Source organism: Limulus polyphemus, unplaced genomic scaffold (genome assembly GCF_000517525.1).
Source record: "Limulus polyphemus unplaced genomic scaffold, Limulus_polyphemus-2.1.2 Scaffold4334, whole genome shotgun sequence".
NCBI classification, from domain to species: Eukaryota; Metazoa; Arthropoda; class Merostomata; order Xiphosura; family Limulidae; genus Limulus; species Limulus polyphemus.
Window position 1 is genome coordinate 89169 of NW_013669944.1, and position 6171 is coordinate 95339.

Here is a 6171-nt window from a genome sequence, read left to right on the forward strand (position 1 = left end):
GGTACAATATAGTATAAAATAATAGATATATATATATATATAAAGGTATAATGTTATGAGATTTAAGCTATTTTGTCTAAACTATTTATGTTTTCGTGTTATAATTTGTGTTCATTCTAGAATGAAAGAGGCATAATTTATATTTATTTTCTAATTTTATATGGTGGTTATCAGATAAGTCAAATCTACCAAACCCATACAGAGATTCGTTAGTGAAAATAACAGATAAAATATAAAGTTTTTTCTTAAGAAATGTTTGATAACTATCCAGACATTATAAATATTTTGCATGTTAAATTTCAAAATTTTCTGATGCACAGTATTTTTAATCTTAAAATGAAAATTACTTTGCATGATAGATAGGTAAGATGTGACAAGAAAAAAAAGGCACGAGGGAAACATTGCTTTACAAACCTTAAGACTTAATATAAAAATTAGATATTTTGCATATGAAAGCATTGTAATGTTTGCTGATAAACTGACAAATATCGTTAATGTTTGCTTACTAATTTACAAGTTATAGCATGAAAACTATAACAAGCACATGAGGTTGGTTCCAAGGACCAAGCCCGGGTTGAAAGAGTTAACATATATTCCAGTTACAAATATTCATCAAAATCCTTGCTGAGATTACACATCTTACAATTTTTCTATGTTATCCAACTGATTTGTCAACTTGTACTGTTTCTTATTTGTATTTATAGCTTACTCATAATCATAATTACCATTCGGTCACAAATATAAACTGAAAGTAAAGTTTATTTCATTTGCAGATAATGATTTATTAACACAAGCTTTTTTATGACTACAGGAAAGTGTTACAGATTTGAAAATTCAAGAAGGAAGTCACATTTATATGGTGAAAATGAAGGAAGAAAAACAGCATAAAGCTGTAGAAAATAACAATAAAACACGAGCAGTACCACTGTTAAATCAGGTGAGTATGTGTCACAGTCAAATGTCTTAGATTTCTTTACCTTCTAGTAATTGTTTTTGTGTGAATTATTACAGTTTAAATAAACATTATTTTTGTGAGGGCAAATTTCTACTAGTAAGTTTTCTTAGTGTGTTGAGAATAAAACAAAATGGTCTCTAACTTTTTTCTTGCATAATGTTTTTTCAGCCACTTAAAGAAGACTTCAATCACCTTACAAACGGTTTTAGAAACACATCATTACCATTATATGGACCACGATTTGCTCTTCTGAGAGACCAAGAAACAAGACCACCTGATCTAGATTCTGTGGCTGAATATTCCAACAAATTAAAAGAGTGTTTGAAACGTGATAAAATGGAGTTGACAGTGTGTCAAGAACAAAGCATAATTACACTACAAACATATATACGTAGAAGAAAAGACATAATATGTTTACCTCCGTAGACATATATGTAAAAGAAAAGTTTGTTTACCTCCATAGAAATATGTGTAAAAGAAAAGAGTTTATGTTTACCTCCATAGACATGTGTGTAAAAGAAAAGTTTGTTTACCTCCATAGACATGTGTGTAAAAGAAAAGTTTGTTTACCTCCATAGACATATGTGTAAAAGAAAAGAGTTTATGTTTACCTCCATAGACATGTGTGTAAAAGAAAAGAGTTTATGTGTACCTCCATAGACATGTGTGTAAAAGAAAAGTTTGTTTACCTCCATAACATGTGTGTGTAAAAGAGTTTGTTTACCTCCATAAACATATGTGTAAAAGAAAAGAGTTTGTTTACCTCCATAGACATGTGTGTAAAAGAAAAGAGTTTAAGTTTACCTCTGTAGACATGTGTGTAAAAGAAAAGTTTGTTTACCTCCATAAACATATGTGTAAAAGAAAAGAGTTTATGTTTACCTCCATAGACATGTGTGTAAAAGAAAAGAGTTTAAGTTTACCTCTGTAGACATGTGTATAAAAGAAAATACAGTATATGTTTACCGCCGTAGGCATATATACATAGAAGAAAAGACATTATATGTTTCTTTCCATGACCACTTTAAAAAAAAATGAGAAAAAATAATGAAGATAAAGTAGTTAGTGGCAAATAAAAAAACAATGTTAAAAAGAGGAATATATAATGAGAGAAAATTGGGTTATTTTACAAAACCCAAAAAACTTTTTTAGTCTGTGAAAACTGCGCAAGGGAATGTGTGATGAGTATATTTCTGTGCAACAAAGTTAACTTTCATGTAAATCGCTATAGCATTAATATCTCTTTTGCTTGTGTATTTAGCTACGAAATTACTTTTGACTAAGATAAAATAAAAACTTATATTGAAAGGAATATGCATTATTACTTATTAAAATCATGTAATGCATAAGTTAAATGTTCCAATTTTAGATCTTTTTTTTTTAAATGTGCTTGTATTTGACCTTTTATAAAGGCTGTATAAAATGTTAAAATATAAATATATGCAATTTTTTTCAAACAGTATCATGGCATTTTATTTCAACTGCAGTGAGCTAAAAAAAGGGTATTTTTACTATAGTTATAATTGAAAACACACATTATCTTCTCTAACTTAAGAGTGACAATTACTATTTTTATTTTACGGTATTTTAAAAACCAAAATACAATAAGTGATAATGACATACCCGAGTTTATGAGTCATGCCTCGTAAAAATTGAAATACAATAAAGTATACTGTAAAGAAATACCTAGGTTTACATTGAATTCCTTGCCACATAAAAACTGAAATACAATAAGCATACTATAATGACATACCTAGGTTTACAGTGAGCCTTGTTTTCCATAAAAAGTTGAAGGAGTCATAAAAATGGAATATAAATTATTTTTAATAGACAAAATGATTTTAATTGTTTAAGACACTGTCTGAAATGCTACCAAAATAGTATTTTTCACTCTACAAGTAATAAAGTAACTACAAAACAGTGGTCAGTGGTAGCTTGTTGTTCAAAGTCAGCACTTCCATTGCTACTAGAATTCTGGACTTACCCAATGACTCAAACTTACTGGAGTCCAGTCATCAACTTTCAAATAATAAGTATTTCTAGATTCTTTATGGTATGACATATTTATTCTTCACATCTAGGAAAGCTCTTCAAACCACAGATTTGTCTAAAACTGCCAAAGGTTATAGTTCTGATATGGCTCTAGTCACTGGATGAAGAATCATTGCTAATAACTCCTGGTCTAGGTATTTCACGTTTTGGTAGTGACAAGTGTTCAATATGCAGTGTAGTAATTGACATGTACATAGGAATGTCTTGGCAATAGACTGTGAAGTTACTCTGACCTTGTATCTATGTCCCCGCATGATGTCAGTTCCAAAAATGCACTCTTCTTCAATGTCAATTACTCATACATGATGAGGTGCAAAAGAACTTTTACAGTAAGGGTAACTTCCAACTTCTCTTTTGCTGGAACTTTATGACCACCTTCTGTTTGCTCCAATCCTCCTTTTTTCATTTCTGGAAGTAATTTCCCATCTTTCATTAACACATTGGGATTAACTGTAGAGCCAGTGTCAATTGGCATACTGCAAGATTATCCATTAACAAGCCTATGGACTCGTTGTTGGTTTTTCTAAAATAATAAACTTCATTTTTTCATTTCAGATAGATGTAATATTTCCAGCAGAATATTGCAATATATCCAATGAATTCCTGTTTTGTTAATGTCTCATTAGTCCTGTGTTATTCCTTTGATTTGAGTGGACTTTGTCTCTTAGGCTTAGTAACAGCTTTTGATTTCTTACAGTTTTGGTTGTAATGGCCAGGTTCTTCCACATCTCTAACAGTTACCTCTTCTAGTATCTTTCAAGAAAAGGCCTGACATGGCCTGGTGATTAGAGTCTTCAACTCTCAGTCTGTGAATTGTGGACTCGAATAAAACAAAAATGAACATGCTTGCCCTTTCAACCATTGGGGCATTATAATATGATAAAAGAGTAGGCCAAGAGTTAGCAGTGGGTGGTGTTAATTAACTGCCTTCTCTTTAGTTTATCACTGCTAAATTAGGGATGACTAGTACAGATAGCTCTTGAGTAATTTTGTGCAAAATTCAAAACGAAACAAAAACATTTAAGAGGAATTCTTATACCTTATAGGTCTTTGTCTGTAATCTCTGGCAATATAGCCCTTCAAGTTACGCTTAAAGCATCTATTGTCGTGTGGGTTATTTTCCTATATTCTGTTTAACTAATTGCCTGACAAATACTTTCATTTCTTCTACACTATCAATAGGGGGAGGGGGGGAATTGATGTTTCAGAACTACAGAATATTCTATTCCTGTAACTTCTAGATGCAGCTTTGATGGATTCAAGTTCCATCATCAACTTCAGAGCTTCTTTTAAGGATGTATACCTACTTCTGCCTAATTCTCATATCTTCATCTATTATGGCATCTATAAATTGGTCATGTGCCAATGAATCCATCATTTCACGTGGAACGTCTAGTTAAGATAATTGGGCAAGCCTTAGCAAATCTTCCACAAGTATAACTAAGACGTCTTCTTTCCTACATACCCTGTTTTGGAAATTTGATCTGAATACTTATTTCTTGTGTAACACTCTAAACTTATTGGGTAAAGCAGCCACCAAAGCTTAATAGTTGTTACAGTTCTCCTGCTGGGAATTTAGTTAATGTTGTAAAAACCGGTCCTTTGAAATATGGATAGCTTGTTGCTCACTATTCCACCCATTCACCCTGGAAATGATTTTAAACTGAGCCTAGGATGACTCTCATAGTACCTAACCATCATAGTCTATTGGTTTCTTTATTGGCCAATGTTTGAACTGGCTAGCTAAGTTCTACCTCAATGATGCTCTTTTCTACATCTTTAATAACTTTCTTTACTTCATTTCTGACGTAGTCCATGTCCTTTTGTACTTTTCAATATTTTTATTACTGCCTTTTCATACTTCAATAATCTTATTTGTTGTACTCTCTCTACGTCTTCAATGGCTTCATCAATCTTGTCTTCAATCAGTTATTTTTAATTCTTCTTTAGATAGTACGTCACATTCTTTTAAACTCCTCTCTTACATTCCTGTCTCTTATCTCTTGACCTTCTTTTAATTTCCTGTCACATTCTTCTAAATTTCTGTCCCATTTTTTCCTGGTCTTATTTTGATTTTCTATCTCTTTTTTTTTCTCTAAATCTTGTCATAATAATTTCATAATCTCCAGAAACGCTTCACTCTCAGTCCTTGACCTCGTGGTCTTCAGCTTCACTGTTGAAGTTCAACTTCAGTATATTCAAAGTTCTATTTTATTTTAACGATACTAATCTCACTTCTTATATAAGTATTTGTAACATTGTTTGTTTGTTTTTATTAGTGGATTCTTTTGAATTATCTGACGAAAATAATTCAACGTTCGGTCTAAGTAACACTAACAAATTAGTTTATTTTCTCCTTAGTGTTTCTGCATAAAATTTTACACTTTGTAACTTTAAATTTATAGACCTAAGTAACTCTACAAATGATACTCAAACAAAACTACCTGGATTGACCTCAAAAAAAAATATGCGCAGCTTTTGATCAATAAAGTAGATAAAAACACTCTCAGACGGATTAACTTTATCTATGATTCTCTCTTCAAGCTAACTTAGCCAATTGACTAACTCATTTGTATTTATAATCTAATCCTTGTTCTAGATATTTTACAAAGCCTCTCGTTCATTAATATTCCCGAATATTCTAGGACTAATGAGATGCACCTTCTAGCTAACTAATATCTCAGTTACAATATTAAAAATATTGTTACGTCTCCGTTTCTTAATTAATTTTCCGTAACTTCGTTCCGACGAAATTTTAGCGACACAACTCCTTACTTAATAAAACTGGTTTATTCTTTCTGAATATAACTTTACGGTACACTTAATTTCAACATTCGCGCTAAAACAAACGCTATAACGAACGTTAACTTCAACAATACTCTGACTGCAGATCAATTACTCACTACTTACACACACATTGTTGTCACGTTGTGAGCGTCCTATTTATATACCAGAAAAAACATATATCTAGTAAATGCTAGGGCGTTCACGAAGGAACAAGATACTTCCAGAAAATAGGCGGCGTGACAATAGTCACGTGGCCCCGCTGACGCAACACTGCCCCTCCTTAGTATTGTTCGTCTCGAACAATAACCACATACAATAAACCAATAACAATAACTTAATTAAATGCACAGAATTACAAACACAAAATTACAATTCAA